This window comes from Pseudophryne corroboree, unplaced genomic scaffold, assembly GCF_028390025.1.
Source record: "Pseudophryne corroboree isolate aPseCor3 unplaced genomic scaffold, aPseCor3.hap2 scaffold_1903, whole genome shotgun sequence".
In the NCBI taxonomy this organism is placed as follows: Eukaryota; Metazoa; Chordata; class Amphibia; order Anura; family Myobatrachidae; genus Pseudophryne; species Pseudophryne corroboree.
The window spans coordinates 63,853-86,483 of record NW_026968541.1 but is presented as its reverse complement, the minus strand read 5'-3'; the positions used below and the strand labels follow the sequence as shown (position 1 = coordinate 86,483).

At 36.3% G+C, this 22,631-nt stretch overlaps 6 non-coding genes across 6 annotated transcripts; 3 read left to right on the top strand and 3 right to left on the bottom strand.

The window, feature by feature from the left end:
• Positions 1 to 427: 427 nt before the first annotated feature.
• Positions 428 to 590, bottom strand: LOC135003773 (U1 spliceosomal RNA). Its single transcript, XR_010204670.1, has one exon. It is a non-coding gene; the product is annotated as a U1 spliceosomal RNA (small nuclear RNA).
• Positions 591 to 742: 152 nt separating this feature from the next.
• On the bottom strand, positions 743 to 906 carry LOC135003765 (U1 spliceosomal RNA). Its single transcript, XR_010204662.1, has one exon. It is a non-coding gene; the product is annotated as a U1 spliceosomal RNA (small nuclear RNA).
• A 671-nt stretch (positions 907 to 1,577) lies between these two features.
• LOC135003769 (U1 spliceosomal RNA) lies at positions 1,578 to 1,740 on the bottom strand. Its single transcript, XR_010204666.1, has one exon. It is a non-coding gene; the product is annotated as a U1 spliceosomal RNA (small nuclear RNA).
• A 5,153-nt stretch (positions 1,741 to 6,893) lies between these two features.
• Positions 6,894 to 6,967, top strand: TRNAN-AUU (transfer RNA asparagine (anticodon AUU)). Its single transcript has one exon. It is a non-coding gene; the product is annotated as a tRNA-Asn (tRNA).
• Positions 6,968 to 13,897: 6,930 nt separating this feature from the next.
• Positions 13,898 to 13,971, top strand: TRNAN-AUU (transfer RNA asparagine (anticodon AUU)). Its single transcript has one exon. It is a non-coding gene; the product is annotated as a tRNA-Asn (tRNA).
• Positions 13,972 to 20,901: 6,930 nt separating this feature from the next.
• On the top strand, positions 20,902 to 20,975 carry TRNAN-AUU (transfer RNA asparagine (anticodon AUU)). The gene has a single exon. It is a non-coding gene; the product is annotated as a tRNA-Asn (tRNA).
• Positions 20,976 to 22,631: the final 1,656 nt, after the last annotated feature.

Genomic DNA, 22,631 nt, shown 5'->3' with positions numbered 1-22,631 from the left:
AAGGCCTGCAGCAGATGGATTTGTATATGGTGATGTCATCCAAGCAGTGGGTCAAAGTTGGCTTCAACCCTCGTCTGCATATGAAAAGAAAAAAGGGATGTGCAGGGCATGGTGTCCTTTTGTGGCGCTTGGATGACCCCTCCTTCGGTGTGGGGCTCATGTTGGCTATGCCCCAGCCCCTGAAGCATTCAAGATGATTTCTTGCAGCAGCTGGGAACTGTAACAGCTCCAGAGTTGCTCTGTAAAGCATGTAAAAGGGTGTGGGCCCTGCAGCACTACCTGTAGTATGCATTGTGCGTTGGAAGGCACAAAGTAAGCAGACGGGAGAGGTCAGGATAGTGCGCAACTGCATAGAAGGGAGCGGCTCAAGAAAAGAGAAGTGGAAACAGACAGCAAACTAGGCTGGAGAAAGACCTGAGACAAAGAGATCTGAATTATATGAGAGACGACCAGAGGAAACACAAATTATGCAGTCAAGTGTCCCACATTTGGGGAAATCGCAGGAGCAGCACACCCAGAGTGCAATGGGTGAACCTTGCCCTGGGAGAAGCACCTTCCTGATCATAGTATCTCACCTGGCAGGTAAATAGGAGTTGGGCTAGAGCTGGGGAGGGTCGCTGCTCGTGCACCCCCCTGTCAAGTGAAGGAGATCCAACTGAGGCAGCACAAGGGAACTCTCGAAAGAAGAACAAGGTTAGAGGAAGATCTGAGACAAAGAAATCTGACTTTTACCAGAGCTGACCAGAGGAAAGCACAAACACAGTCCCCCACTACCACAAATAATGCAGTCGAGTTTCCCACATTTGGGGAAATCACAGGGGTCAGCATACCCAGAATGCAATGAATGAACCTCACCCTGGGAGAACAATCTTCATGACCATAGTATCTCCTATGCAAAATAAGTATGATTTGAGATAGGGCTGGGGAGGGCCGCTGCTCAGGCACATCTCTGTCAAGTAAAGGAGATTCAACTGAGGCAGCACAAGGGAACTCTCATCTGGGGACAACAACTGCAGGGAGAACACATATTTTCAGATGAACATGGGAGGGCAGAAGGCTGCCTAATACTGAAGCACCCCCAAACAACAAACCAAATGCAACAACTAGTACAAGCATTCCTGGGGGAAGGCCTGCAGCAGATTGATTTGCATATGGTAATGCCATCCAAGCAGTGGGTCAAAGTTGGCTTCAACCCTCGTCTGCATATGAAAAGAGAAAAGGGGCGTGCAGGGCATGGCGGCCTTTTGCGGCGCTTGGATGACCCCTAGTTCGCATTAAACACCTCCACCCTCCTTCGGTGTGGGGCTCATGTTGGCTATGCCCCAGCCCCTGAAGCATTCAAGCTGATTTCTTGCAGCAGCTGGGCACTGTAACAGCCCCAGAGCTGCTCTGTAAGGCAAGTAAAAGGGTGTGGGCCCTGCAGTACTACCTGTAGTTTGCATTGTGCATTGGAAAGCACAAAGTAAGCAGACGGGAGAAGTCAGGATAGTGCGCAAGGGCATAGAAGGGAGCGGCTCAAGAAAAGAGAAGTGGAAACAGACAGCAAACTAGGCTGGAGAGAGACCTGAGACAAAGAGATCTGAATTATACGAGAGCCGACCAGGGGAAACACAAATTATGCAGTCAAGTTTCCCACATTTGGGGAAATCGCAGGAGCAGCACACCCAGAGTGCAATGGGTGAGCCTTGCCCTGGGAGAAGCACCTTCATGATCATAGTATCTCACCTGGCAGGTAAGTAGGAGTTGGGCTAGAGCTGGGGAGGGTTGCTGCTCGGGTACCCCCCTGTCAAGTGAAGGAGATCCAACTGAGGCAGCACAAGGGAACTCTCATCTGGGGACAACAACTGCAGGGAGAACACATATTTTCAGATGAACATGGGAGGGCAGAAGGCTGCCTAATACTGAAGCACCCCCAAACAACAAACCAAATGCAACAACTAGTGCAAGCATTCCTGGGGGAAGGCCTGCAGCAGATGGATTTGCATATGGTGATGTCATCACATCAACCCTCGTCTGCATATGAAAAGAGAAAAGGGGCGTGCAGGGCATGGCGGCCTTTTGCGGCGCTTGGATGACCCCTAGTTCGCATTAAACACCTCCACCCTCCTTCGGTGTGGGGCTCATGTTGGCTATGCCCCAGCCGCTTAAGCATTCAAGCTGATTTCTTGCAGCAGCCGGGCACTGTAACAGCTCCAGAGCTGCTCTATAAGGCAAGTAAAAGGGTCTATGTGGCGCAATCAGTTAGTATGTACGGCTATTAACCAAAAGGTTGGTGGTTCAATCCCACCCAGGGACCTAATTGACCTTGTTATCAGATTTTGGTGATCTTTAAGTAGACAAGTCAAATTTCATACCCCCTGTTATGGTGTAGGGTACCTGGCCTTCTCTGATGTAATCAGAGTTAGATTTGATTCAGTGATTTTATAAAAACAAGTAGGAAGCACTATTTAGCAGTGGGTTGCAGAGAAAAAGAAATATGCTGGCAAAAAAATCAAATTGCGTGATTAAACAGCTCTTCATTTTCTGGCTTTATTTTTATGCTAACAAATTTGTTCTCTGAAAAGTGTCCACAAAGCCAAGTCTCTGATTAACACCTTTGTAGGGATGGTTTTTCACCTATTACTAAATTAAACTTGCTTCATTGGAAAGGCAGCAAGATGCATCCTCATTTCAATGTCTACTGAAATAATACAGGTTGACACCAGGAAACATTAACGCCACTGCATCCTTGCTGCTTTCTCATGTGGAAGTCTGTTTAATGTGAAAACAAGGTGATATCTAATTAGCACACAGGTAAGAAATTACGAAAATCTTTATTTAAGGGTGAAGAGGTTTCTCACAAAATTGTTGCCCCAATGCATCATTGAAATTCAAGCTGGAAAGATGATTTTAATATATCACTTGTACATTTTGTATTGCTCTTCTGGTGACAATGTAGTTTTTTTTGTCAATTACCATTTTAATAATAGGGTAAAGAAAATTAAGTGGATTTTTGAAAGAAAAGTATACTGTCAATATACTATTAAAACAAATTAAAATGGTAAAAGTTGTTGTACTTTAAGTAAAAATAAAAGAGCAAAAATATCAATCCCAGTTTTGATTACTTAAATTAACAAAAAAAAATGCATATAGCAAAGGATAGTTTCAATCTGCCTACCTCTGGGTTATGGGTCCAGCATGCTTCCATTGCAGTACTCTGCTGCACATGTAAGTGCAAGAGATCCTGAAGCACTCACTCATCATAGGAAAGTACCAATGTGTTTATTCATTGGTTGATGGAAGAAACATCTTACAAAAACTCTCCAGATTATTGATTTTTTAATGTTTTTCTAGGAAACGTTCTAGATGTATGCTTATTAGCCTTTGTCAGTATGTACTGTTTGCAAAGTGTCTCTGTGGCGCAATCGGTTAGTGTGTTCGGCTATTAACCAAAAGGTTGGTGGTTCAATCCCACCCAGGGACGTAATTGACCTTGTGATCAGATTTTGGTGATATTTAAGTAGACAAGTCAAAATTTCAAACCCCCTCTTATTGTGTAGGGTACCTGGCCTTCTCTGATGTAATCAGAGTTAGATTTGATTCAGTGATTTTATAAAAAACAGCTAGGAAGCACAATTTAGCAGTGGGTTGCAGAGAAAAAAAATATGCTGGCAGAAAAATCCAATTGAGTGATTAAACAGCTCTTCATTTTCTGGCTTTATTTTTATGCTAACAAATTTGTTCTCTGAAAAGTGTCCACAAAGCCAAGTCTCTGATTAACACCTTTGTAAGGATGGTTTTTCACCTATTACTAAATTAAACTTGCTTCATTGGAAAGGCAGCAAGATGCATCCTCATTTCAATGTGTACTGAAATAATACAAGTTGACACCAGGAAACATTAACGCCACTGCATCCTTGCTGCTTTCTCATGTGGAAGTCTGTTTAATGTGAAAACAAGGTGATATCTAATTAGCACACAGGTAAGGAATTAAGAAAATCTTTATTTAAGGGTGAAGATGTTTCTCACAAAATTGTTGACCCAATGCATCATTGAAATTCAAGCTGGAAAGATGAATTTAATATATCACTTGTACATTTTGTATTGCTCTTCTGGTGACAATGTAGTTTGTTTTTGTCAATTACCATTTTAATAATAGGGTAAAGAAAATGAAGTGGATTTTTGAAAGAAAACAATACTGTCAATATACTATTAAAACAAATTAAAATGGTAAACGTTATTGTACTTTAAGTAAAAATAAAAGAGACAAAATATCAATCCCAGTTTTGGATTACTTTAATTAACAAAAAAAAATGCATATAGCAGAGGATAGTTTCAATCTGCCTACCTCTGGTTTATGGGCCCAGCATGCTTCCATTGCAGTACTCTGCTGCACATGTAAGTGCAAGAGATCCTGAAGCACTCACTCATCATGGGAAAGTACCAATGTGTTTCTTCGTTGGTTGATGGAAGAAACATCTTACAAAAACTCTCCCGTTTATTGACTTTTTAAAGTTTTGCTAGGAAACGTTTTAGATGAATGCTTATTAGCCTTTGTCAGTATGGACTTTTGCAAAGTGTCTCTGTGGCGCAATCAGTTAGTATGTACGGCTATTAACCAAAAGGTTGGTGGTTCAATCCCACCCAGGGACCTAATTGACCTTGTTATCAGATTTTGGTGATCTTTAAGTAGACAAGTCAAAATTTCAAACCCCCTGTTATGGTGTAGGGTACTTGGCCTTCTCTGATGTAATTAGAGTTAGATTTGATTCAGTGATTTTATAAAAACAGCTAGGAAGCACAATTTAGCAGTGGGTTGCAGAGAAAAAAAATATGCTGGCAGAAAAATCCAATTGAGTGATTAAACAGCTCTTTATTTTCTGGCTTTATTTTTATGCTAACAAAATTGTTCTCTGAAAAGTGTCCACAAAGCCAAGTCTCTGATTAACACCTTTGTAAGGATGGTTTTTCACCTATTACTAAATTAAACTTGCTTCATTGGAAAGGCAGCAAGATGCATCCTCATTTCAATGTGTACTGAAATAATACAGGTTGACACCAGGAAACATTAACGCCACTGCATCCTTGCTGCTTTCTCATGTGGAAGTCTGTTTAATATGAAAACAAGGTGATATCTAATTAGCACACAGGTAAGGAATTAAGAAAATCTTTATTTAAGGGTGAAGATGTTTCTCACAAAATCGTTGCCCCAATGCATCATTGAAATTCAAGCTGGAAAGATGATTTTAATATATCACTTGTACATTTTGTATTGCTCTTCTGGTGACAATGTAGTTTGTTTTTGTCAATTACCATTTTAATAATAGGGTAAAGAAAATGAAGTGGATTTTTGAAAGAAAACAATACTGTCAATATACTATTAAAACAAATTAAAATGGTAAAAGTTATTGTACTTTAAGAAAAAATAAAAGAGCCAAAATATCAATCCCAGTTTTGGATTACTTTAATTAACAAAAAAAAATGCATATAGCAGAGGATAGTTTCAATCTGCCTACCTCTGGGTTATGGGCCCAGCATGCTTCCATTGCAGTACTCTGCTGCACATGTAAGTGCAAGAGATCCTGAAGCACTCACTCATCATGGGAAAGTACCAATGTGTTTCTTCGTTGGTTGATGGAAGAAACATCTTACAAAAACTCTCCAGATTATTGACTTTTTAAAGTTTTTCTAGGAAACGTTTTAGATGAATGCTTATTAGCATTTGTCAGTATGTACTTTTGCAAAGTGTCTCTGTGGCGCAATCAGTTAGCGTGTACGGCTATTAACCAAAAGGTTGGTGGTTCAATCCCACCCAGGGACCTAATTGACCTTGTTATCAGATTTTGGTGATCTTTAAGTAGACAAGTCAAATTTCATACCCCCTGTTATGGTGTAGGGTACCTGGCCTTCTCTGATGTAATCAGAGTTAGATTTGATTCAGTGATTTTATAAAAACATATAGGAAGCACAATTTAGCAGTGGCTTGCAGAGAAAAAGAAATATGCTGGCAAAAAAATCAAATTGCGTGATTAAACAGCTCTTAATTTTCTGGCTTTATTTTTATGCTAACAAATTTGTTCTCTGAAAAGTGTCCACAAAGCCAAGTCTCTGATTAACACCTTTGTAGGGATGGTTTTTCACCTATTACTAAATTAAACTTGCTTCATTGGAAAGGCAGCAAGATGCATCCTCATTTCAATGTCTACTGAAATAATACAGGTTGACACCAGGAAACATTAACGCCACTGCATCCTTGCTGCTTTCTCATGTGGAAGTCTGTTTAATGTGAAAACAAGGTGATATCTAATTAGCACACAGGTAAGAAATTACGAAAATCTTTATTTAAGGGTGAAGATGTTTCTCACAAAATTGTTGCCCCAATGCATCATTGAAATTCAAGCTGGAAAGATGATTTTAATATATCACTTGTACATTTTGTATTGCTCTTCTGGTGACAATGTAGTTTTTTTTGTCAATTACCATTTTAATAATAGGGTAAAGAAAATTAAGTGGATTTTTGAAAGAAAACTATACTGTCAATATACTATTAAAACAAATTAAAATGGTAAAAGTTATTGTACTTTAAGTAAAAATAAAAGAGCAAAAATATCAATCCCAGTTTTGATTACTTAAATTAACAAAAAAAATGCATATAGCAAAGGATAGTTTCAATCTGCCTACCTCTGGGTTATGGGTCCAGCATGCTTCCATTGCAGTACTCTGCTGCACATGTAAGTGCAAGAGATCCTGAAGCACTCACTCATCATGGGAAAGTACCAATGTGTTTATTCGTTGGTTGATGGAAGAAACATCTTACAAAAACTCTCCAGATTATTGATTTTTTAATGTTTTTCTAGGAAACGTTCTAGATGTATGCTTATTAGCCTTTGTCAGTATGTACTTTTTCGCAAAGTGTCTCTGTGGCGCAATCGGTTAGTGTGTTTGGCTATTAACCAAAAGGTTGGTGGTTCAATCCCACCCAGGGACGTAATTAACCTTGTGATCAGATTTTGGTGATATTTAAGTAGACAAGTCAAAATTTCAAACCTCCTCTTATGGTGTAGGGTACATGGCCGTCTCTGATGTAATCAGAGTTAGATTTGATTCAGTGATTTTATAAAAAACAGCTAGGAAGCACAATTTAGCAGTGGGTTGCAGAGAAAAAAAATATGCTGGCAGAAAAATCCAATCGAGTGATTAAACAGCTCTTCATTTTCTGGCTTTATTTTTATGCTAACAAATTTGTTCTCTGAAAAGTGTCCACAAAGCCAAGTCTCTGATTAACACCTTTGTAAGGATGGTTTTTCACCTATTACTAAATTAAACTTGCTTCATTGGAAAGGCAGCAAGATGCATCCTCATTTCAATGTCTACTGAAATAATACAAGTTGACACCAGGAAACATAAACGCCACTGCATCCTTGCTGCTTTCTCATGTGGAAGTCTGTTTAATGTGAAAACAAGGTGATATCTAATTAGCACACAGGTAAGGAATTAAGAAAATCTTTATTTAAGGGTGAAGATGTTTCTCACAAAATTGTTGACCCAATGCATCATTGAAATTCAAGCTGGAAAGATGATTTTAATATATCACTTGTACATTTTGTATTGCTCTTCTGGTGACAATGTAGTTTGTTTTTGTCAATTACCATTTTAATAATAGGGTAAAGAAAATGAAGTGGATTTTTGAAAGAAAACAATACTGTCAATATACTATTAAAACAAATTAAAATGGTAACAGTTATTGTACTTTAAGTAAAAATAAAAGAGACAAAATATCAATCCCAGTTTTGGATTACTTTAATTAACAAAAAAAAAATGCATATAGCAGAGGATAGTTTCAATCTGCCTACCTCTGGGTTATGGGCCCAGCATGCTTCCATTGCAGTACTCTGCTGCACATGTAAGTTCAAGAGATCCTGAAGCACTCACTCATCATGGGAAAGTACCAATGTGTTTCTTCGTTGGTTGATGGAAGAAACATCTTACAAAAACTCTCCAGATTATTGACTTTTTAAAGTTTTTCTAGGAAACGTTTTAGATGAATGCTTATTAGCCTTTGTCAGTATGGACTTTTGCAAAGTGTCTCTGTGGCGCAATCAGTTAGTATGTATGACTATTAACCAAAAGGTTGGTGGTTCAATCCCACCCAGGGACCTAATTGACCTTGTTATCAGATTTTGGTGATCTTTAAGTAGACAAGTCAAAATTTCAAACCCCCTGTTATGGTGTAGGGTACCTGGCCTTCTCTGATGTAATCAGAGTTAGATTTGATTCAGTGATTTTATAAAAACAGCTAGGAAGCACAATTTAGCAGTGGGTTGCAGAGAAAAAAAATATGCTGGCAGAAAAATCCAATTGAGTGATTAAACAGCTCTTTATTTTCTGGCTTTATTTTTATGCTAACAAATTTGTTCTCTGAAAAGTGTCCACAAAGCCAAGTCTCTGATTAACACCTTTGTAAGGATGGTTTTTCACCTATTACTAAATTAAACTTGCTTCATTGGAAAGGCAGCAAGATGCATCCTCATTTCAATGTCTACTGAAATAATACAGGTTGACACCAGGAAACATTAACGCCACTGCATCCTTGCTGCTTTCTCATGTGGAAGTCTGTTTAATGTGAAAACAAGGTGATATCTAATTAGCACACAGGTAAGGAATTAAGAAAATCTTTATTTAAGGGTGAAGATGTTTCTCACAAAATCGTTGCCCCAATGCATCATTGAAATTCAAGCTGGAAAGATGATTTTAATATATCACTTGTACATTTTGTATTGCTCTTCTGGTGACAATGTAGTTTGTTTTTGTCAATTACCATTTTAATAATAGGGTAAAGAAATTTAAGTGGATTTTTGAAAGAAAACAATACTGTCAATATACTATTAAAACAAATTAAAATGGTAAAAGTTATTGTACTTTAAGTAAAAATAAAAGAGCCAAAATATCAATCCCAGTTTTGGATTACTTTAATTAACAAACAAAAAAATGCATATAGCAGAGGATAGTTTCAATCTGCCTACCTCTGGGTTATGGGCCCAGCATGCTTCCATTGCTGTACTCTGCTGCACATGTAAGTGCAAGAGATCCTGAAGCACTCACTCATCATGGGAAAGTACCAATGTGTTTCTTCGTTGGTTGATGGAAGAAACATCTTACAAAAACTCTCCAGATTATTGACTTTTTAAAGTTTTTCTAGGAAACGTTTTAGATGAATGCTTATTAGCCTTTGTCAGTATGAACTTTTGCAAAGTGTCTCTGTGGTGCAATCAGTTAGTATGTATGGCTATTAACCAAAAGGTTGGTGGTTTAATCCCACCCAGGGACCTAATTGACCTTGTTATCAGATTTTGGTGATCTTTAAGTAGACAAGTCAAATTTCATACCCCCTGTTATGGTGTAGGGTACCTGGCCTTCTCTGATGTAATCAGAGTTAGATTTGATTCAGTGATTTTATAAAAACATCTAGGAAGCACAATTTAGCAGTGGGTTGCAGAGAAAAAGAAATATGCTGGCAAAAAAATCAAATTGCGTGATTAAACAGCTCTTCATTTTCTGGCATTGTTTTTATGCTAACAAATTTGTTCTCTGAAAAGTGTCCACAAAGCCAAGTCTCTGATTAACACCTTTGTAGGGATGGTTTTTCACCTATTACTAAATTAAACTTGCTTCATTGGAAAGGCAGCAAGATGCATCCTCATTTCAATGTCTACTGAAATAATACAGGTTGACACCAGGAAACATTAACGCCACTGCATCCTTGCTGCTTTCTCATGTGGAAGTCTGTTTAATGTGAAAACAAGGTGATATCTAATTAGCACACAGGTAAGGAATTAAGAAAATCTTTATTTAAGGGTGAAGATGTTTCTCACAAAATCGTTGACCCAATGCATCATTGAAATTCAAGCTGGAAAGATGATTTTAATATATCACTTGTACATTTTGTATTGCTCTTCTGGTGACAATGTAGTTTGTTTTTGTCAATTACCATTTTAATAATAGGGTAAAGAAAATGAAGTGGATTTTTGAAAGAAAACAATACTGTCAATATACTATTAAAACAAATTAAAATGGTAAAAGTTATTGTACTTTAAGTAAAAATAAAAGAGACAAAATATCAATCCCAGTTTTGGATTACTTTAATTAACAAAAAAAAAATGCATATAGCAGAGGATAGTTTCAATCTGCCTACCTCTGGGTTATGGGCCCAGCATGCTTCCATTGCAGTACTCTGCTGCACATGTAAGTGCAAGAGATCCTGAAGCACTCACTCATCATGGGAAAGTACCAATGTGTTTCTTCGTTGGTTGATGGAAGAAACATCTTTCAAAAACTCTCCAGATTATTGACTTTTTAAAGTTTTTCTAGGAAACGTTTTAGATGAATGCTTATTAGCCTTTGTCAGTATGGACTTTTGCAAAGTGTCTCTGTGGCGCAATCAGTTAGTATGTATGGCTATTAACCAAAAGGTTGGTGGTTCAATCCCACCCAGGGACCTAATTGACCTTGTTATCAGATTTTGGTGATCTTTAAGTAGACAAGTCAAAATTTCAAACCTCCTGTTATGGTGTAGGGTACCTGGCCGTCTCTGATGTAATCAGAGTTAGATTTGATTCAGTGATTTTATAAAAACAGCTAGGAAGCACAATTTAGCAGTGGGTTGCAGAGAAAAAAAATATGCTGGCAGAAAAATCCAATTGAGTGATCAAACAGCTCTTTATTTTCTGGCTTTATTTTTATGCTAACAAATTTGTTCTCTGAAAAGTGTCCACAAAGCCAAGTCTCTGATTAACACCTTTGTAAGGATGGTTTTTCACCTATTACTAAATTAAACTTGCTTCATTGGAAAGGCAGCAAGATGCATCCTCATTTCAATGTCTACTGAAATAATACAGGTTGACACCAGGAAACATTAACGCCACTGCATCCTTGCTGCTTTCTCATGTGGAAGTCTGTTTAATGTGAAAACAAGGTGATATCTATTTAGCACACAGGTAAGGAATTAAGAAAATCTTTATTTAAGGGTGAAGATGTTTCTCACAAAATCGTTGCCCCAATGCATCATTGAAATTCAAGCTGGAAAGATGATTTTAATATATCACTTGTACATTTTGTATTGCTCTTCTGGTGACAATGTAGTTTGTTTTTGTCAATTACCATTTTAATAATAGGGTAAAGAAAATTAAGTGGATTTTTGAAAGAAAACAATACTGTCAATATACTATTAAAACAAATTAAAATGGTAAAAGTTATTGTACTTTAAGTAAAAATAAAAGAGCCAAAATATCAATCCCAGTTTTGGATTACTTTAATTAACAAACAAAAAAATGCATATAGCAGAGGATAGTTTCAATCTGCCTACCTCTGGGTTATGGGCCCAGCATGCTTCCATTGCTGTACTCTGCTGCACATGTAAGTGCAAGAGATCCTGAAGCACTCACTCATCATGGGAAAGTACCAATGTGTTTCTTCGTTGGTTGATAGAAGAAACATCTTACAAAAACTCTCCAGATTATTGATTTTTTAAGTTTTTCTAGGAAACGTTTTAGATGAATGCTTATTAGCCTTTGTCAGTATGAACTTTTGCAAAGTGTCTCTGTGGCGCAATCAGTTAGTATGTACGGCTATTAACCAAAAGGTTGGTGGTTCAATCCCACCCAGGGACCAAATTGACCTTGTTATCAGATTTTGGTGATCTTTAAGTAGACAAGTCAAATTTCATACCCCCTGTTATGGTGTAGGGTACCTGGCCTTCTCTGATGTAATTAGATTTGATTCAGTGATTTTATAAAAACATCTAGGAAGCACAATTTAGCAGTGGGTTGCAGAGAAAAAGAAATATGCTGGCAAAAAAATCAAATTGCGTGATTAAACAGCTCTTCATTTTCTGGCTTTATTTTTATGCTAACAAATTTGTTCTCTGAAAAGTGTCCACAAAGCCAAGTCTCTGATTAACACCTTTGTAGGGATGGTTTTTCACCTATTACTAAATTAAACTTGCTTCATTGGAAAGGCAGCAAGATGCATCCTCTTTTCAATGTCTACTGAAATAATACAGGTTGACACCAGGAAACATTAACGCCACTGCATCCTTGCTGCTTTCTCATGTGGAAGTCTGTTTAATGTGAAAACAAGGTGATATCTAATTAGCACACAGGTAAGGAATTAAGAAAATCTTTATTTAAGGGTGAAGATGTTTCTCACAAAATTGTTGCCCCAATGCATCATTGAAATTCAAGCTGGAAAGATGATTTTAATATATCACTTGTACATTTTGTATTGCTCTTCTGGTGACAATGTAGTTTTTTTTGTGAATTACCATTTTAATAATAGGGTAAAGAAAATTAAGTGGATTTTTGAAAGAAAACTATACTGTCAATATACTATTAAAACAAATTAAAATGGTAAAAGTTATTGTACTTTAAGTAAAAATAAAAGAGCAAAAATATCAATCCCAGTTTTGATTACTTAAATTAACAAAAAAAATGCATATAGCAAAGGATAGTTTCAATCTGCCTACCTCTGGGTTAAGGGTCCAGCATGCTTCCATTGCAGTACTCTGCTGCACATGTAAGTGCAAGAGATCCTGAAGCACTCACTCATCATGGGAAAATACCAATGTGTTTATTCATTGGTTGATGGAAGAAACATCTTACAAAAACTCTCCAGATTATTGATTTTTTAATGTTTTTCTAGGAAACGTTCTAGATGTATGCTTATTAGCCTTTGTCAGTATGTACTGTTTGCAAAGTGTCTCGGTGGCGCAATCGGTTAGTGTGTTCAGCTATTAACCAAAAGTTTGGTGGTTCAATCCCACCCAGGGACGTAATTGACCTTGTGATCAGATTTTGGTGATCTTTAAGTAGACAAGTCAAAATTTCAAACCCCCTCTTATTGTGTAGGGTACCTGGCCTTCTCTGATGTAATCAGAGTTAGATTTGATTCAGTGATTTAAAAAAAAACAGCTAGGAAGCACAATTTAGCAGTGGGTTGCAGAGAAAAAAAATATGCTGGCAGAAAAATCCAATTGAGTGATTAAACAGTTCTTCATTTTCTGGCTTTATTTTTATGCTAACAAATTTGTTCTCTGAAAAGTGTCCACAAAGCCAAGTCTCTGATTAACACCTTTGTAAGGATGTTTTTTCACCTATTACTAAATTAAACTTGCTTCATTGGAAAGGCAGCAAGATGCATCCTCATTTCAATGTCTACTGAAATAATACAGGTTGACACCAGGAAACATTAACGCCACTGCATCCTTGCTGCTTTCTCATGTGGAAGTCTGTTTAATGTGAAAACAAGGTGATATCTAATTAGCACACAGGTAAGGAATTACGAAAATCTTTATTTAAGGGTGAAGATGTTTCTCACAAAATTGTTGCCCCAATGCATCATTGAAATTCAAGCTGGAAAGATGATTTTAATATATCACTTGTACATTTTGTATTGCTCTTCTGGTGACAATGTAGTTTTTTTGTCAATTACCATTTTAATAACAGGGTAAAGAAAATTAAGTGGATTTTTGAAAGAAAACTATACTGTCAATATACTATTAAAACAAATTAAAATGGTAAAAGTTATTGTACTTTAAGTAAAAATAAAAGAGCAAAAATATCAATCCCAGTTTTGATTACTTAAATTAACAAAAAAAATGCATATAGCAAAGGATAGTTTCAATCTGCCTACCTCTGGGTTATGGGTCCAGCATGCTTCCATTGCAGTACTCTGCTGCCCATGTAAGTGCAAGAGATCCTGAAGCACTCACTCATCATGGGAAAGTACCAATGTGTTTATTCGTTGGTTGATGGAAGAAACATCTTACAAAAACTCTCCAGATTATTGATTTTTTAATGTTTTTCTAGGAAACGTTCTAGATGTATGCTTATTAGCCTTTGTCAGTATGTACTTTTTGCAAAGTGTCTCTGTGGCGCAATCGGTTAGTGTGTTTGGCTATTAACCAAAAGGTTGGTGGTTCAATCCCACCCAGGGACGTAATTAACCTTGTGATCAGATTTTGGTGATATTTAAGTAGACAAGTCAAAATGTCAAACCTCCTCTTATGGTGTAGGGTACATGGCCTTCTCTGATGTAATCAGAGTTAGATTTGATTCAGTGATTTTATAAAAAACAGCTAGGAAGCACAATTTAGCAGTGGGTTGCAGAGAAAAAAAATATGCTGGCAGAAAAATCCAATTGAGTGATTAAACAGCTCTTTATTTTCTGGCTTTATTTTTATGCTAACAAATTTGTTCTCTGAAAAGTGTCCACAAAGCCAAGTCTCTGATTAACACCTTTGTAAGGATGGTTTTTCACCTATTACTAAATTAAACTTGCTTCATTGGAAAGGCAGCAAGATGCATCCTCATTTCAATGTCTACTGAAATAATACAGGTTGACACCAGGAAACATTAACGCCACTGCATCCTTGCTGCTTTCTCATGTGGAAGTCTGTTTAATGTGAAAACAAGGTGATATCTAATTAGCACACAGGTAAGGAATTAAGAAAATCTTTATTTAAGGGTGAAGATGTTTCTCACAAAATCGTTGCCCCAATGCATCATTGAAATTCAAGCTGGAAAGATGATTTTAATATATCACTTGTACATTTTGTATTGCTCTTCTGGTGACAATGTAGTTTGTTTTTGTCAATTACCATTTTAATAATAGGGTAAAGAAAATGAAGTGGATTTTTGAAAGAAAACAATACTGTCAATATACTATTAAAACAAATTAAAATGGTAACAGTTATTGTACTTTAAGTAAAAATAAAAGAGACAAAATATCAATCCCAGTTTTGGATTACTTTAATTAACAAAAAAAAAATGCATATAGCAGAGGATAGTTTCAATCTGCCTACCTCTGGGTTATGGGCCCAGCATGCTTCCATTGCAGTACTCTGCTGCACATGTAAGTTCAAGAGATCCTGAAGCACTCACTCATCATGGGAAAGTACCAATGTGTTTCTTCGTTGGTTGATGGAAGAAACATCTTACAAAAACTCTCCAGATTATTGACTTTTTAAAGTTTTTCTAGGAAACGTTTTAGATGAATGCTTATTAGCCTTTGTCAGTATGGACTTTTGCAAAGTGTCTCTGTGGCGCAATCAGTTAGTATGTATGACTATTAACCAAAAGGTTGGTGGTTCAATCCCACCCAGGGACCTAATTGACCTTGTTATCAGATTTTGGTGATCTTTAAGTAGACAAGTCAAAATTTCAAACCCCCTGTTATGGTGTAGGGTACCTGGCCTTCTCTGATGTAATCAGAGTTAGATTTGATTCAGTGATTTTATAAAAACAGCTAGGAAGCACAATTTAGCAGTGGGTTGCAGAGAAAAAAAATATGCTGGCAGAAAAATCCAATTGAGTGATTAAACAGCTCTTTATTTTCTGGCTTTATTTTTATGCTAACAAATTTGTTCTCTGAAAAGTGTCCACAAAGCCAAGTCTCTGATTAACACCTTTGTAAGGATGGTTTTTCACCTATTACTAAATTAAACTTGCTTCATTGGAAAGGCAGCAAGATGCATCCTCATTTCAATGTCTACTGAAATAATACAGGTTGACACCAGGAAACATTAACGCCACTGCATCCTTGCTGCTTTCTCATGTGGAAGTCTGTTTAATGTGAAAACAAGGTGATATCTAATTAGCACACAGGTAAGGAATTAAGAAAATCTTTATTTAAGGGTGAAGATGTTTCTCACAAAATCGTTGCCCCAATGCATCATTGAAATTCAAGCTGGAAAGATGATTTTAATATATCACTTGTACATTTTGTATTGCTCTTCTGGTGACAATGTAGTTTGTTTTTGTCAATTACCATTTTAATAATAGGGTAAAGAAATTTAAGTGGATTTTTGAAAGAAAACAATACTGTCAATATACTATTAAAACAAATTAAAATGGTAAAAGTTATTGTACTTTAAGTAAAAATAAAAGAGCCAAAATATCAATCCCAGTTTTGGATTACTTTAATTAACAAACAAAAAAATGCATATAGCAGAGGATAGTTTCAATCTGCCTACCTCTGGGTTATGGGCCCAGCATGCTTCCATTGCTGTACTCTGCTGCACATGTAAGTGCAAGAGATCCTGAAGCACTCACTCATCATGGGAAAGTACCAATGTGTTTCTTCGTTGGTTGATGGAAGAAACATCTTACAAAAACTCTCCAGATTATTGACTTTTTAAAGTTTTTCTAGGAAACGTTTTAGATGAATGCTTATTAGCCTTTGTCAGTATGAACTTTTGCAAAGTGTCTCTGTGGTGCAATCAGTTAGTATGTATGGCTATTAACCAAAAGGTTGGTGGTTTAATCCCACCCAGGGACCTAATTGACCTTGTTATCAGATTTTGGTGATCTTTAAGTAGACAAGTCAAATTTCATACCCCCTGTTATGGTGTAGGGTACCTGGCCTTCTCTGATGTAATCAGAGTTAGATTTGATTCAGTGATTTTATAAAAACATCTAGGAAGCACAATTTAGCAGTGGGTTGCAGAGAAAAAGAAATATGCTGGCAAAAAAATCAAATTGCGTGATTAAACAGCTCTTCATTTTCTGGCATTGTTTTTATGCTAACAAATTTGTTCTCTGAAAAGTGTCCACAAAGCCAAGTCTCTGATTAACACCTTTGTAGGGATGGTTTTTCACCTATTACTAAATTAAACTTGCTTCATTGGAAAGGCAGCAAGATGCATCCTCATTTCAATGTCTACTGAAATAATACAGGTTGACACCAGGAAACATTAACGCCACTGCATCCTTGCTGCTTTCTCATGTGGAAGTCTGTTTAATGTGAAAACAAGGTGATATCTAATTAGCACACAGGTAAGGAATTAAGAAAATCTTTATTTAAGGGTGAAGATGTTTCTCACAAAATCGTTGACCCAATGCATCATTGAAATTCAAGCTGGAAAGATGATTTTAATATATCACTTGTACATTTTGTATTGCTCTTCTGGTGACAATGTAGTTTGTTTTTGTCAATTACCATTTTAATAATAGGGTAAAGAAAATGAAGTGGATTTTTGAAAGAAAACAATACTGTCAATATACTATTAAAACAAATTAAAATGGTAAAAGTTATTGTACTTTAAGTAAAAATAAAAGAGACAAAATATCAATCCCAGTTTTGGATTACTTTAATTAACAAAAAAAAAATGCATATAGCAGAGGATAGTTTCAATCTGCCTACCTCTGGGTTATGGGCCCAGCATGCTTCCATTGCAGTACTCTGCTGCACATGTAAGTGCAAGAGATCCTGAAGCACTCACTCATCATGGGAAAGTACCAATGTGTTTCTTCGTTGGTTGATGGAAGAAACATCTTTCAAAAACTCTCCAGATTATTGACTTTTTAAAGTTTTTCTAGGAAACGTTTTAGATGAATGCTTATTAGCCTTTGTCAGTATGGACTTTTGCAAAGTGTCTCTGTGGCGCAATCAGTTAGTATGTATGGCTATTAACCAAAAGGTTGGTGGTTCAATCCCACCCAGGGACCTAATTGACCTTGTTATCAGATTTTGGTGATCTTTAAGTAGACAAGTCAAAATTTCAAACCTCCTGTTATGGTGTAGGGTACCTGGCCGTCTCTGATGTAATCAGAGTTAGATTTGATTCAGTGATTTTATAAAAACAGCTAGGAAGCACAATTTAGCAGTGGGTTGCAGAGAAAAAAAATATGCTGGCAGAAAAATCCAATTGAGTGATCAAACAGCTCTTTATTTTCTGGCTTTATTTTTATGCTAACAAATTTGTTCTCTGAAAAGTGTCCACAAAGCCAAGTCTCTGATTAACACCTTTGTAAGGATGGTTTTTCACCTATTACTAAATTAAACTTGCTTCATTGGAAAGGCAGCAAGATGCATCCTCATTTCAATGTCTACTGAAATAATACAGGTTGACACCAGGAAACATTAACGCCACTGCATCCTTGCTGCTTTCTCATGTGGAAGTCTGTTTAATGTGAAAACAAGGTGATATCTATTTAGCACACAGGTAAGGAATTAAGAAAATCTTTATTTAAGGGTGAAGATGTTTCTCACAAAATCGTTGCCCCAATGCATCATTGAAATTCAAGCTGGAAAGATGATTTTAATATATCACTTGTACATTTTGTATTGCTCTTCTGGTGACAATGTAGTTTGTTTTTGTCAATTACCATTTTAATAATAGGGTAAAGAAAATTAAGTGGATTTTTGAAAGAAAACAATACTGTCAATATACTATTAAAACAAATTAAAATGGTAAAAGTTATTGTACTTTAAGTAAAAATAAAAGAGCCAAAATATCAATCCCAGTTTTGGATTACTTTAATTAACAAACAAAAAAATGCATATAGCAGAGGATAGTTTCAATCTGCCTACCTCTGGGTTATGGGCCCAGCATGCTTCCATTGCTGTACTCTGCTGCACATGTAAGTGCAAGAGATCCTGAAGCACTCACTCATCATGGGAAAGTACCAATGTGTTTCTTCGTTGGTTGATAGAAGAAACATCTTACAAAAACTCTCCAGATTATTGATTTTTTAAGTTTTTCTAGGAAACGTTTTAGATGAATGCTTATTAGCCTTTGTCAGTATGAACTTTTGCAAAGTGTCTCTGTGGCGCAATCAGTTAGTATGTACGGCTATTAACCAAAAGGTTGGTGGTTCAATCCCACCCAGGGACCAAATTGACCTTGTTATCAGATTTTGGTGATCTTTAAGTAGACAAGTCAAATTTCATACCCCCTGTTATGGTGTAGGGTACCTGGCCTTCTCTGATGTAATTAGATTTGATTCAGTGATTTTATAAAAACATCTAGGAAGCACAATTTAGCAGTGGGTTGCAGAGAAAAAGAAATATGCTGGCAAAAAAATCAAATTGCGTGATTAAACAGCTCTTCATTTTCTGGCTTTATTTTTATGCTAACAAATTTGTTCTCTGAAAAGTGTCCACAAAGCCAAGTCTCTGATTAACACCTTTGTAGGGATGGTTTTTCACCTATTACTAAATTAAACTTGCTTCATTGGAAAGGCAGCAAGATGCATCCTCTTTTCAATGTCTACTGAAATAATACAGGTTGACACCAGGAAACATTAACGCCACTGCATCCTTGCTGCTTTCTCATGTGGAAGTCTGTTTAATGTGAAAACAAGGTGATATCTAATTAGCACACAGGTAAGGAATTAAGAAAATCTTTATTTAAGGGTGAAGATGTTTCTCACAAAATTGTTGCCCCAATGCATCATTGAAATTCAAGCTGGAAAGATGATTTTAATATATCACTTGTACATTTTGTATTGCTCTTCTGGTGACAATGTAGTTTTTTTTGTGAATTACCATTTTAATAATAGGGTAAAGAAAATTAAGTGGATTTTTGAAAGAAAACTATACTGTCAATATACTATTAAAACAAATTAAAATGGTAAAAGTTATTGTACTTTAAGTAAAAATAAAAGAGCAAAAATATCAATTCCAGTTTTGATTACTTAAATTAACAAAAAAAATGCATATAGCAAAGGATAGTTTCAATCTGCCTACCTCTGGGTTAAGGGTCCAGCATGCTTCCATTGCAGTACTCTGCTGCACATGTAAGTGCAAGAGATCCTGAAGCACTCACTCATCATGGGAAAATACCAATGTGTTTATTCATTGGTTGATGGAAGAAACATCTTACAAAAACTCTCCAGATTATTGATTTTTTAATGTTTTTCTAGGAAACGTTCTAGATGTATGCTTATTAGCCTTTGTCAGTATGTACTGTTTGCAAAGTGTCTCGGTGGCGCAATCGGTTAGTGTGTTCAGCTATTAACCAAAAGTTTGGTGGTTCAATCCCACCCAGGGACGTAATTGACCTTGTGATCAGATTTTGGTGATCTTTAAGTAGACAAGTCAAAATTTCAAACCCCCTCTTATTGTGTAGGGTACCTGGCCTTCTCTGATGTAATCAGAGTTAGATTTGATTCAGTGATTTAAAAAAAAACAGCTAGGAAGCACAATTTAGCAGTGGGTTGCAGAGAAAAAAAATATGCTGGCAGAAAAATCCAATTGAGTGATTAAACAGTTCTTCATTTTCTGGCTTTATTTTTATGCTAACAAATTTGTTCTCTGAAAAGTGTCCACAAAGCCAAGTCTCTGATTAACACCTTTGTAAGGATGTTTTTTCACCTATTACTAAATTAAACTTGCTTCATTGGAAAGGCAGCAAGATGCATCCTCATTTCAATGTCTACTGAAATAATACAGGTTGACACCAGGAAACATTAACGCCACTGCATCCTTGCTGCTTTCTCATGTGGAAGTCTGTTTAATGTGAAAACAAGGTGATATCTAATTAGCACACAGGTAAGGAATTACGAAAATCTTTATTTAAGGGTGAAGATGTTTCTCACAAAATTGTTGCCCCAATGCATCATTGAAATTCAAGCTGGAAAGATGATTTTAATATATCACTTGTACATTTTGTATTGCTCTTCTGGTGACAATGTAGTTTTTTTGTCAATTACCATTTTAATAACAGGGTAAAGAAAATTAAGTGGATTTTTGAAAGAAAACTATACTGTCAATATACTATTAAAACAAATTAAAATGGTAAAAGTTATTGTACTTTAAGTAAAAATAAAAGAGCAAAAATATCAATCCCAGTTTTGATTACTTAAATTAACAAAAAAAATGCATATAGCAAAGGATAGTTTCAATCTGCCTACCTCTGGGTTATGGGTCCAGCATGCTTCCATTGCAGTACTCTGCTGCCCATGTAAGTGCAAGAGATCCTGAAGCACTCACTCATCATGGGAAAGTACCAATGTGTTTATTCGTTGGTTGATGGAAGAAACATCTTACAAAAACTCTCCAGATTATTGATTTTTTAATGTTTTTCTAGGAAACGTTCTAGATGTATGCTTATTAGCCTTTGTCAGTATGTACTTTTTGCAAAGTGTCTCTGTGGCGCAATCGGTTAGTGTGTTTGGCTATTAACCAAAAGGTTGGTGGTTCAATCCCACCCAGGGACGTAATTAACCTTGTGATCAGATTTTGGTGATATTTAAGTAGACAAGTCAAAATGTCAAACCTCCTCTTATGGTGTAGGGTACATGGCCTTCTCTGATGTAATCAGAGTTAGATTTGATTCAGTGATTTTACAAAAAACAGCTAGGAAGCACAATTTAGCAGTGGGTTGCAGAGAAAAAAAATATGCTGGCAGAAAAATCCAATTGAGTGATTAAACAGCTCTTTATTTTCTGGCTTTATTTTTATGCTAACAAATTTGTTCTCTGAAAAGTGTCCACAAAGCCAAGTCTCTGATTAACACCTTTGTAAGGATGGTTTTTCACCTATTACTAAATTAAACTTGCTTCATTGGAAAGGCAGCAAGATGCATCCTCATTTCAATGTCTACTGAAATAATACAGGTTGACACCAGGAAACATTAACGCCACTGCATCCTTGCTGCTTTCTCATGTGGAAGTCTGTTTAATGTGAAAACAAGGTGATATCTAATTAGCACACAGGTAAGGAATTAAGAAAATCTTTATTTAAGGGTGAAGATGTTTCTCACAAAATCGTTGCCCCAATGCATCATTGAAATTCAAGCTGGAAAGATGATTTTAATATATCACTTGTACATTTTGTATTGCTCTTCTGGTGACAATGTAGTTTGTTTTTGTCAATTACCATTTTAATAATAGGGTAAAGAAAATTAAGTGGATTTTTGAAAGAAAACAATACTGTCAATATACTATTAAAACAAATTAAAATGGTAAAAGTTATTGTACTTTAAGTAAAAATAAAAGAGCCAAAATATCAATCCCAGTTTTGGATTACTTTAATTAACAAACAAAAAAATGCATATAGCAGAGGATAGTTTCAATCTGCCTACCTCTGGGTTATGGGCCCAGCATGCTTCCATTGCTGTACTCTGCTGCACATGTAAGTGCAAGAGATCCTGAAGCACTCACTCATCATGGGAAAGTACCAATGTGTTTCTTCGTTGGTTGATGGAAGAAACATCTTACAAAAACTCTCCAGATTATTGACTTTTTTAAGTTTTTCTAGGAAACGTTTTAGATGAATGCTTATTAGCATTTGTCAGTATGTACTTTTGCAAAGTGTTTCTGTGGCGCAATCAGTTAGTGTGTACGGCTATTAACCAAAAGGTTGGTGGTTCAATCCCACCCAGGGATGTAATTGACCTTGTTATCAGATTTTGGTGATCTTTAAGTAGACAAGTCAAATTTCATACCCCCTGTTATGGTGTAGGGTACCTGGCCTTCTCTGATGTAATCAGAGTTAGATTTGATTCAGTGATTTTATAAAAACATCTAGGAAGCACAATTTAGCAGTGGGTTGCAGAGAAAAAGAAATATGCTGGCAAAAAAATCAAATTGCGTGATTAAACAGCTCTTCATTTTCTGGCTTTATTTTTATGCTAACAAATTTGTTCTCTGAAAAGTGTCCACAAAGCCAAGTCTCTGATTAACACCTTTGTAAGGATGGTTTTTCACCTATTACTAAATTAAACTTGCTTCATTGGAAAGGCAGCAAGATGCATCCTCATTTCAATGTCTACTGAAATAATACAGGTTGACACCAGGAAACATTAACGCCACTGCATCCTTGCTGCTTTCTCATGTGGAAGTCTGTTTAATGTGAAAACAAGGTGATATCTA